Source organism: Dasypus novemcinctus, chromosome 14 (assembly GCF_030445035.2).
Source record: "Dasypus novemcinctus isolate mDasNov1 chromosome 14, mDasNov1.1.hap2, whole genome shotgun sequence".
NCBI lineage: Eukaryota > Metazoa > Chordata > Mammalia > Cingulata > Dasypodidae > Dasypus > Dasypus novemcinctus.
This window is the reverse complement of record NC_080686.1, coordinates 46,013,587-46,026,212: the sequence shown is the minus strand read 5'-3', so window position 1 is coordinate 46,026,212 and position 12,626 is coordinate 46,013,587.

Here is a 12,626-nt window from a genome sequence, read left to right as displayed (position 1 = left end):
AGTTCCTTACAGGAGGACCACTGTGGACAAAATCTCTCAGTTTTAGATTAATAACCAGTAAGCAAATTATATCTGAAAGATTTTCATTGTATATAAAAAATTGGATGCAACAGATTTAGGAGAGTTAATTTGACATCCAGTTTTTGATATGACCCCTCTCTTAGTATGACAGAACTTCTATAAGAAATATCACACATTGAGTTTGTTTATGCTACAAGCATTTTTTGCCTCACAGTTTTGAAGGCTAGAAGTTCAAAATCAAAATGTTGCCCAAGTCTTACCTTCTCCCAGCATCAGCAGTACTGTGGTGCTGACAGCTTTCTGCCACATGGCGATCTGCCTTTTTAGTCTCTTCTTGTGGTTTTCTTTGACTTCTAGATTCTTCTAACTGCTTTTATAAAGGCCTCCAGTCATATTAATTAAGGCTTTCCCTGATTCCACTTGGCCATACTTTAACATATAATAGCAACTTCAAAATTCCTATTTACAACTGGGTTCAGACAGGAAGGCAAATTAAAATTTGAACTTGTCTTTTTTGCGGTACATGATTCAAGATGCAAAACCAAACTGATATTTGCTCTGATCACCTTCACACGGAGACGTCTGTCTTTTGCACTGACAAATTCTGTAGTGCAAGGCATCGCTAAGTCAGGAATCACTCTTTATGCCTCCCAAGCTCTATGTACTCATATCAGTTTCTCTGGCTGGCCCCTTTCCTTAATGGACCCACACTCCAGGAACTCACAGCCCACCACTTCTTACTTACAAAATCCTTAATTTCTACAACTTCATTTATAGGCTGATAGTATGTGTTTAGTTGCAACATCCCAAAGTAGTTCTAGAGCATCTCCTCTGTATGTATTATTGAGATTGCTTAGATAGAAACTCACTTTGAAATATGGGTAGTATTTGTTACATTTTTCATGAATTCATTCAATACTGGGTTAGGGTGTATTGTTTTAACCTCTTGCCACTCAGTTGCTCTTATTTTAGTGATGAGAGAAGATGTACACACATATTAAAAGAGTTGAGAAGTAAACCAATTATTGGGTGGTTAAGGATATGTAACAACAAATGATGTGCATGCTCAGTAAAAATACAAGTCAACAAGAAGTCTATTGGTGGGGCCTTCTGGGGAAAATAGACCTCAATCTGGGTCCTGATGTGTCCCTAATATTTGGGAGAGATATTTTTCCTACTTGAAAGCTAAGATGTTAGCCTGTCACAGTTTCCTAGATGTTGTAGAATGTGAGAGTCTTAGGTCAGAGATCAAGAAGAATTCATTACTCATAAAACTAGCAGTAGTCAGAATATCAGCAGTTTTGGTACCAGTTTCCCAAGCCCCAGTTCCCAAAGGGTGAAATGAAGAGGGCCAGATGACACCTGTGAATGCAGTGGGTTATGTTACAGAATGTAATGCAGAGATTAGAGAAATCAAATCCTTAATAATGAGCAGTAAGCATGATTGCTCTTTGCTCCAGGGGGAGACAGTATCTCCATATTCCAAGGCTGTTTGCTGCACAAGTATCTTTGAAAAGGATCCAAACACGGGACATATAGTGCCTTGCTCGCAAGTCATGCAGAAATGACCCATAGAGAACTGTGCAACAGTGGCGCAGTATCAGATACTCATTAATAGTTTTTGTTGTTGTTTCAGTGAGGGGACTGGACTTACTTTCAAATTTTTAAATACTTTCTACACGTACACAGACATTTACCTAGAGGGCTAATAGCACCATCCTACCGGGTATCTGTGCCAACATCAACTGTGCCAACTTCCCTGCTTTGATCGAGGTACAGTCTTGCCTAGGGGATATTTAATGTCATGTGGAGATCACAGCGGGATGGCTAGCAGATGCCAAAATATTTCCCCAGCAGTACCTGCCCCAAACTCCTCTAGCTTGGATTGGAGCAAAACAGAGATGCAGCCTGACTTCCAAGGTGAAACTGAGAGGGGAAGTCAGTATCAGGATCTTGAATGGCATTTCCATCAGTCTGTTTAAGCAGATATATCTTCTGGCTGTGAGACAAGGTGCTTGAAGTTTCTAGCAGTGGGTAGTATTAACCCTCCAGTTACTGAATCATATGAAGTTGCAGGTTCTGGGTAAGAGGACAGGACCCTGGTTAGAGATTTAAATGTTTTAAAATCCTTATGACTATCCTAGTATGTGTTGATAAAATGTATCCATTTGGGGGATAAGGAAGGAAATGAAGGCAAGAAGAGCTAAACAGCATGACCAAAATCTTTAATATAGGAATGACAATTTCGCATGTAGGCAAAATCATCTGTTTAGCTATTTGACTGTAGCAGGATTTTTTTTTTCAAAAATGTAAAATAACAAGAACATTTTAAGTAGATAATATAATTTTTATTATTTTTGCCATAATGTGATTAATTATATTTACTCTATACAAGCATTTTATTAAAATAAAAGGATCCTGTATTAAAAATGACATCTCTAATTATGTATTACTATTACAAAGCTTTTATGAGATTATAACTTTAATAGATTATTGAAACCTGAATAGTGTTATTAAATCAATTACATTTTCACACTGAAATTTTAATTTGTGTCCTTCGTAGTGAATAATTCTTATTATTCAAAGTATATAATTCTTTGTGAACATATTTATGGTGAAATGCAATATATATTTTTCAATTCATATTTTTATATTACAGTCATTTTAATTTTCTTGAAATTCTTAAGATAATTGCATTTTCAGAGTTGTAGATCTTGACAGACAGAGGAAAAATGTTTTAATTTGTCTCTCAATTTGCCAGGGCAGCTGTGACAAATACTCATCATAATCAGTCATGGCTTTGGTGATGTATTTTCTGCTTCCTGTTTCTGTCACATACTGATAGAAGGATATTGAAGTTTCTTCCTCTAATAGTGAGTTTGTCTATTTCTCCTTGCAGTTCTGTTTTTTCCTCATGTATTTTGATGTTCTGTTGTGGGCCATATACATATTTAGGATTATTATGTCTTCTTAGAGAAATAACCCCTTTCTCATTATGTATTGCCCCTTTCTATACCTGATAATCTTTCTTGTTCTGAAATCTGCTTTGCCAGAAATTAATATAGCCAGTCCAGCTTTCTTTTGATGAATGTTAGCATGTTTATAATAAATGGTTATTTTTCTATCCCTTTATATTTCACCAATCTGTGTAAGTCTGTAGGATGTTGAGTCCCTGCCCCCTTGGTGGGTAGCAACTCACAGAGAAAACAACAAGGCAGAGGAGTTAGTGGAAGTTTTAATGCTAGAGCCCTGAGAAGTAAGTACACAGAGAAGCAGATACTGAGAAAAGACACAAGGCTCCCATAGACATGGCAGAGACCCTGGGAAAAGAGACGAGCTGTTTGCCCGATAGTTTACAGCTGACTTTGTAGAGCCAGCAGAACAGCTGAGCCTGGAGAGAAACAAGTCACAGGAGAGAGTCAAGATTTACCCCAGCCTAGAGTTAATATTGGAAGAAGCTGGGACCAAAAAACCTTAAGAAGAAGAGGAAAGTTCAACCCTTGCAGACATTGTAGCCATCTTGCTCCAAAATGTGGCAAGAGACCTTGGTGAGGGAAGTAACTTACACTTTATGGCCTGGTCATTGTAAGCTTCTAGCCCAAGTAAATACCCTTTATAAAAGCCAGCAGATTTCTGGTACTTTGCATCAGCACCCCTTTGGCTGACTAACACAAACTTATTGGTGGATTTTCTTTGTTTATCCACTCTGACGAACTCTGGTTTCTATCGATGCACATACTCCATTCACATTTAAAGTGATTATTAATACAGTTAATTTAATAACTACAATGTTTGTAACTCTTTCTAGTCATTGTGCTTGTTATTTGTTTCTTTAGTTTTCTTCCTCTCTTTGCTTTCTCTGGTTTTAATTGTGCATTTTATAATGATTGTAACTTCTCTTCTATCATAACAATTACACATATTAGAAAAGATTTCAGTGATTGCTCTGTGTTTTGCAATATACTTTATAACTAATCATATTCTACCAGCAAATAACTCACTTCATGGGTAGTATGGGTATCTTTTAGCCGAGTGTTGCTGGTTTCTGCCCACAATGCCTTAGAATATTGTTGCCATTTGTTTCACTTATGCATATAATATAATCACCCAATATATGTATACTGTTATTTCCTTGGACAAACAGGGCTCTATTTGATCAATTAAGAATAAGAACAATAAAATGTATTTTATTTACCCTTATTTAGTCCTTCTCTGATATTCTTCCTTTCTCTATGTAGATCTGGGCTTCTGACCTACATCAATTTCCATCTCCCTAAAGAACTTCTTTTATCCCTTTTTTTTTCCTCTGCAGATTTACCCAGGTCTACTGGGCAATGGGAACAGAAGTAAATAGGCCTGTAGTATGAGATTTTAATATGTTAACCTGGCTAGGATTTGGGCTGTGCTTAAAGTTTGCTGTTGCTGCCGGTTTCTGAGGTTTTCTATCCCCTCTAGTGTTCCTGTTGTTTCCCTGTTGTCTTTGGCTGTTCCTTAAAAGTCCTTCTTAGAGTTTGCATCTTGCTGCTCTTTCAGCATAATCCACTCTTACTTTAGTGGAGCCCTGCTGATGTGGTGGTTTAGCGTAGAAAGGAAGCCTTCTATAATCCTACGGTTGTGTTTCAGTCCCTTAGTGGGCCTGTGTCCTTCAGCTGTGACCTTCGCTAGTGCTTCCCAGCTTTTGCTTTTTTCCCTTTGTTGAGACTGGAAGTATGGCCTCCCTAATACTCTGCACCCCAGGAATTTCTCACTCTCTTACTACTTTCCAGTCACCTCCAGCAACTAGTCATGTTTACCATTTTAGACCAAAAGAAAATATTTGCAAACCATGTATCTATCAAAGGATCTAGAATATAAACAGAACTCTCAAAACTCTACAGGATAAAAACAATCAAATAAATTAGAAAATGGGCAAAAGACATGAACAGACATTTAACTGAAGGGGGTCTACAGATGGCAAAAAAGCATATGATACGTTCAGCATCTTAGCTGTCAGGGAATTGCGAAATAGTACCACAATGAGATATCACTACATGCTCATCAGAATGGCAAAAATAAAGAAGAATGACACTAACAAACCTCAGCCACAACCTAGTAACAATCCAAATATCCTTCAATAGTAAATTAAATGAGTAAATAGTGGCATACTCATACTCTGGAATATTATACAGAAATGAGAATGAACAAACTGATATGTGACATAACATGGATTATTCTCACAAATATAATGTTGAACAAAAAAGACAAAAAAAGTATACATTTTGTGTGGTTTTGTTTACATATACTTCAAAAACTGGCAAAACTCATTTATGGTGTAAAAAAATCAGGATAATTGTTATCATTAGAGAAGGGTTGCTTGGTGTTGGTATTATTTCTTGATTTGGGTTTTGTTTACATTTGTATGTTCAATTTATGAAATCTTGCACAGCTGTACACTTATTACTTATACATATTCTTTATAGATATTATCCTCTCATATATAATTTTATGGGAAATATTTGAAAGTCAGAAGTTATAAATTCCTATTTTGTAAATGCTAGGGCATCATCAGCCATGGCTTTTTAAAAATAGTAATTGCTTCTATTTTGTTTTAATACATTATTTAATTAATTATTTTGTCCCAGATATGTGTCTTTTCTTTCTTGAGCTCACCTATGTTACAATGTCATGTTCTATCCTATAATTCTAGGTAAATTGTACCATGATTTCTTTTCAGAATAGTTAATCTGTGAAGGTGCCTGAAGCACTATTAATAAATTAGCAAATTGAAAGATAAACTGAGAAATTTGGAAAAATATAGCACAGAAACAAAAAAACAATAAATCCTTGAAACATGACTTGCTTATTTTCTTTATACATGACATATGATTAAATAAAAGTCTAAAATTTATAAATCTCTGAAAATATCATATGGTAAGTCTTTGAGCCTACATATATTCCTTAGGTAAGTCTTTGAGCCTACATATATTCCTTATCTAAGTGGAATATACAGGATTTTTGAATAATTGTTAAACATATTTTAGTCCTTGTGATGGTTTGAAAATGTATGTACCCAATAAAGACATTTAATTCACTCCTGTGGGAGTGGACCCATTGTAAGTAGGACCTTTTGATGAGGCTACTTTAGTTTAGGTATGACCCACCTTATTCAGGTTGAGTCTTAAACTTCTTACTGGAGTCCATTATAAACTGAATGAATACAGAAAGAGAAAAATCCATGGAAGCAAGAAGCTGAAATCAACAAAACACGGAGAGAAGGGAGAGACCAGCAGACACTGTCTAGTACCTTGACATGTTCCTTGCCATGTGGCAGAAGATCAATGGCAGCCAGTCTTCAGGAAGAAAGCATCACCTTGATGATGGCTTGATTTGAACATTTTCTCAACCTCAAACTGTAACCTAATAAAATCCTATTATTTAAGCCAGCACATTTCATGATATCTGCTGTAAGCATCTTAGGAATCGAAAACAGTGCTGTTGGGCAAAGTTACCATATTTTTCTATAATTTTGTGTGTTTTTTGTTTTTATTATTCTTACTATCTAAAATATCCTAGGTTTCAATCAATACATTTTGCATTAGAATCTATTATTTCTGATATTAATAAAATTTCCTCAGATTTCTTTAGGTTAGTATTTACATATTGCATCCCCTTATTTTCAATGTTTCTGAGGCTTTTGTTTCATATTTGTCACTTGTAAAGAGTACATAGCTGGATTTTAAATTAGTAATCTAGTTTAATAATCCCTATCTTGGTGACTAAAGTCCTTAAATTATTTTCTAGTAACTTATTTTGCATTTCTGTATATCGTCCTTTTTCCTATTTTCATAATTTTCCATTTCCTGTCTTGTGTTAGACTGAAGAATTTTTCTCAAGGAGATCTTAGCTCCCTTTTGGTTAACATTGCTAATTTTAAAGTTATAGAATATATGACTACTCTTTCACTGGTTTTGCTAAAATTAATAATTTGTGTATTTATGAATTTGACTAACAAAATATTCAAGTTATTCAATACTTTAATTCTTTTCCCAAATATAAGAATTAAACTGGCACGCTTCTACATTTGAACCCAACTGATTTTCTGCCTCACCATCCTTCCCTCCCAGTGACAATAGCTATTTTAGTCAGCAGTGATGAGAAGATGGTTATTCCACACATATAGGCATTATTTTTAATATATTGACAATTAACTTAGCTGACATATTTATCAATGTGTATGTCAGATATTGATTCATGAATCTCAAATCATACATTTGGTTCACTTCTTTCTAAGGAACTCTTTGATAAATCTCTTAGAGGTATTCGATATGCTAAAATATTAATGTTTATGCATTTGAAAATGTCCTCCTTTTTAAACAGTATTTTAGCCATGTTTAAAATCCTAATTTTTAATTCTTTCTATTACTAAATTGAATTTATCATTCCACTATGTTCTTCAATCCATTTGTTTCGAAGAGATATATCTTTAAGTTTCTACTTTACAATTATTTCTTTCACAGTGATAGTTTTAGAAAATGATTTAGCTTTGATACTTTAAAATTCCACTGATATTTTAAATATATATTTCTCATGTATAGTACTTGAAGTACACTTTTCCAGTATAAATTCCCTAGTTTTAAATTCACAAAATTTCAGTTATTATGATTTTTAAAATTGATTTTCTGCCACCCTGTATTTATAGATTAACCCAACTACCAAATGAATATTCTACTGCCAGCGACTAAATATACAGTTTTCTTTTCTAAACAAATACTGAAAATGGTAAGTTGAAGTGGTTTGCATTTCCTTATTATATTATTAGGTTATTAAATGTCATGAAAAAAATGTATCCTGGATTTTGCTGGATTCAGACCATACATATATGCATATATAATATGTTATATATTATAAATATGTATAATATATATATTGACATGAAACAACCATTTGTTATAATCATGAATTCTATGGCTCAGCACTTTGAAAAGGACACAATATGGAAGTTCTTTCTCTACTTCCCAATGTCTGGGACCTAGAGGACCAAGCTGGAAGTTTATTCCCTCACATGTCTGAAGAATGATTTTGTCCAGTTCCTCTCCAAATGAACTTCTCCATCTGTCTCTCTGTATGGGCTAATTTGGGCTTCCTCACAGAATGCTGGTGGCTTCTCCCAGAGAAAGTATCTCCTTTATGACCTACCCTTGGAGTTCATGTAACATAATTTTCACCATTCGGTATTTGTCAGTCACAGCCCACCCAAATTCAATCAGACCCTATATTTTTGAAGAGAACATCCATAGTAAGGAAATCAAAATAATCCCTACCTATTTCCAAATGCATTTGGTTGTACCATTTCAGAGATTATAACAGTTTAGAGCAACAATTAAATTATTCCATCTAATGCAATCAGTCCCAGTGGTTATGGACAACATTTTAAAAACGTTAAATGACGATCGTAGTTTCCTATGCTGTTGTCTTTGTATTTATTTTTATCTTCGTAAGGATAAAAGGGCCTCCAGGAATTGTTGGCCATATGTTGGAACTAAATCAGTTGTATTTTAAACTGAAAGATAGAATTTGGAGAAAACAGTCAATAAGTCAGGTTAATTAAATTAATTATCATTAGCTGGTTAATCCTACATTCAAGAGCAGATGTTTGCATAGATTGTATTAAAATTGAAGCTAATATTATCAAAATAATGTACTGAGTTTGACATTAACCTGGTATGGGCCAATGAATAGTTGCTTGAATTGAAGCTTTTCACCATGTGCAAGAGAAAGAAAAAATGATACAAATGGTAGAGACTTTAAAAAATTATTTAATTATTGAAAATAAGATCAAATGAGTATATCAGCAGTTTTCAGTCTTGGTTTTTATGGTGTACAAAGATTTCTAACATTGGCTACAAGCTAACTAGACTTTCTATGGGATGAGTAATAATGTACCTATTGACTTTTTCAATGAAGTGATTGTTATTTCAAAGGTGAGTATACTGTAATATATTTTTTGTTTAAAAAATTAAAATACCTATGGCAAAATACAGAGGGTTTCCTATAATGATAGGTGTCACTAATGTGAAAGAATTCAATTTCACTCTGTTGGAATGAAAATATCTAATGGGAAAAAAAAATGATTTAGGTTTGTATAAAGGCAAGTTTCTTTTTTTTTTTTTTAAAGATTTATTTATTTATTTCTCTCCCCTCCAACCCTCCTCCCTCCACCCCAGTTGTCTGTTCTCTGTGTCTATTTGCTGCATATTCTTCTTTGCCAGCTTCTATTATTGTCAGCGGCACCGGAATCTGTGTTTCTTTTTGTTGCGTCATCTTTTGTCAGCTCTCAGCATGTGTGGCACCATTCCTGGGCAGGCTGCACTTGCTTTCACGCTGGGCGGCTCTCCTTACTGGGTGCACTCCTTGCACATGGGGCTCCCCTATGCAGGGGTACCCCTGCATGGCAAGGCACTCCTTGCGCGCATCAGCACTGTGCATAGGCCAGCTCCATACGGGTCAAAGAGGCCCAGGGTTTGAACTGTGGACCTTCCATGTGGTAGACAGACTCCCTAACCACTGAGTCAAGTCTGCTTCCCAAAGGCGAGTTTCTTAAGGGAAAATTTTAAAAGAGAAATATGCCCTAAAGAGATCAGCTTCTTTACCAAAATGTTTCACTGTTCTTTTGCAATCTATAAATCTGATTATACCTGTTGATTGATAATAGTTATTTCCCCTGACTCTACTATACCAAGAGTAAAGTAAGGCCTAAGTAACAAAAACCTCACTCTATTATCTATTGAATTCCAAAATATATTGCTTTTGCTTTTGGTTGCCCTTAAAAACATTTAAAATACTTCAATGCGTACCTCATTACTGACAGAAAGCTCTATTTAGCAGAAAATTACCCTTACACATAGAAAAGACATTTTAGTTTTAGACTTCCCAAGTGAGCTTTATTAGTATGTCGTTAATCACTGCCTTGGAGGTGACACCTGGGAAAAATGATTTAGTGGCAATTAAGAACTCAAATATAACTTTAAAAATATCCAGTACATTTCAAACTGATGCACTGATGATGCATTGATTGTAGTTAGTGAAATATTTCAGTAAATAATGTCACTTATAAATATTTAAATCTGCTAGAAATTGAATTCATTTCTATTAATACTGTTACTTTAATTTTATTACTAAAATTACTTTAATAAATTGTTTAAATTTTTAATACACTGTAACATAAATAAATTTTAATAAAGTAAAATTATTATTATGTAATGCCAAACTCATAGACTTTCCAGTTTATTTTGAATTATTTTTTGTTCTTAAACTCTCTCTTCTATTTCTCCTTTTCTAATAAAGAAAAATTGTACTCTTATAAAAGACAATTATTTTTTAAAGATAATTTAAAACATGTTTTAAAAATTGTGCTGAAACAATAAACTTAATGTCTATTTTTTGCTTTTATTGATTTATTATTTTTTTAATAATTAACTATTGCTTTACTGATATATGCCAATCAATATGACCAATAATAAATTAGAGAATAAAACAAAATATTCTTATCTTTATTGTGTTTGTGGATATCTGCTAGTCAAGAAATCCCACAAATAAAGTTTACAAGTGTGATAACTGTTGTATACCAGACATTCATTGGTCAATGCTAGTAAATAGTAAGGAATATACATTTTATTCTGAGATAGTGTTTGCATTTATTGGGGGAGCAAAATGTCTTTTCTTAATTAAATATTGACATTGAGATTAATTTTGAAAAAGTTATATCCACATAAGAATGGAAAAGATAGTTTTATGTTGACTCTTTTGCCCCCATCCATCTACCATGCAATCCAATTTCTGGGAACTAGTGATGATTTCAACCTCTATCATCATCAAAATACAACAAACTAAGTGTCCCATGTTCTTAAGAGCCTCAGTCACAGTATATTTCAGTCTGTATTACATGAAATCAGTATTCACCCAATTTATAGTGTGAGGAAATCAAAGTCTGAAAATTTTAAATTGCTTAACCAACATCTAATACTAAGTGTCAGAGCTAGGATTTGATCATTTCCTAAATATAAGGTCTATGATTTTTACATTTTCATATTACTATATTATTATTATTAATAGTAGTGTTGAAAGTCACACTGCTAGCTGAGTAATGTTAGGACAAAAAGAATTCCTGGCACTAACTGAGCATTTTATATATACATACATATATACAAATAAGTGCATATACACACACAAGCACAAATATAAACTCTGGTTTTCTGGCACTAATTTAAGTACAGTTATGTAAAGAAAACAGAGCCATTAAGAAGTCCCTCTGGGCCTACATTATGTGCAGATAAAAGGGTATGGATTAGCAATTATTGAATTAATGGGGACCATACTTCCTATATGAGTAAGTTAGCCACACATTCAAAGCTTTTAGCTCCTGGCAGGTGCATGCTTCATACCAGTTCTCTCTGGCACAAATTGTCATTTTCTATTTCCCATCTTTTCCTAATAGAGCAGTAATGTCAGGAACAGTGGAAATGATAAGCATGACAAATAGTAGAGGTCTGGCAACCTTAATTTTGTGTCCTACAAAGTGAGTACCTCACTAGTCACCAACTTTGTGCTGGTGGCTAAGGGAGCAAGATGCCCGGCTAAGTCAGTATGTGTAGATAGGCTACTTCACTTTGGAAATAATTATGCTAGGAGTCATATAATTTGAATTTACAAGTATTTCAGCTATTTTAAGCTCAGGTGGCTTTAAAGCATAAGATATATTTTTAAAAATTCTCAAAAGATTAAGAGAAGGGAGAGGAAAAGAGAAAAGAATAGAGGTGAGGAGACAATTAGATAATGAGTCCCTGAAATAAACTACAAGTATTGAGATTTTGAAATTTGTTCTATTTTATTGGATAATGAAAGCTACATTAAAAAATACCAGGGAAACGGACTTTGGCCCAGTGGTTAGGGCGTCCGTCTACCACATGGGAGGTCCACGGTTCAAGCCCCGGGCCTCCTTGACCCGTGTGGAGCTGGCCATGCGCAGTGCTGATGCGCGCAAGGAGTGCCGTGCCACACAGGGGTGTCCCCCGCGTGGGGGAGCCCCACGCGCAAGGAGTGCGCCCGTGAGGAGAGCCGCCGGGCGTGAAAGAAAGAGCAGCCTGCCCAGGAATGGCGCCGCCCACACTTCCCGTGCTGCTGACGACAACAGAAGCGGACAAAGAAACAAGACGCAGCAAATAGACACAGAGAACAGACAACCGGGGGAGGGGGGGAATTAATTAAATAAATAAATCTTTAAAAAAAAAAATACCATATGCACCAGTAAACCATATTAAGTGTACTTCAAATAAATTGTCAATGTGTATTTATAATGTGGGGTAGAATGAATATAAAATGTAGTCTAAATAACACTCAAAACCTAATTCCTGCTATTTCATGTTTAGTCTCTTTACGGAAGAAACCATGAAAGTATATATTTCATTTAGAAAGTGTTAAATCAAAATGTGTAAAATAATAAGGAGGGAATCTTAACAATGTCAATCCCTAGAAATTGTGTAGGATTTTTTTTTCACAGTTCCTGATTATATGTTGTAGCAAACATATTCAGAATTGCTCACTTCCTCTACAAACACACAATAGTTCAA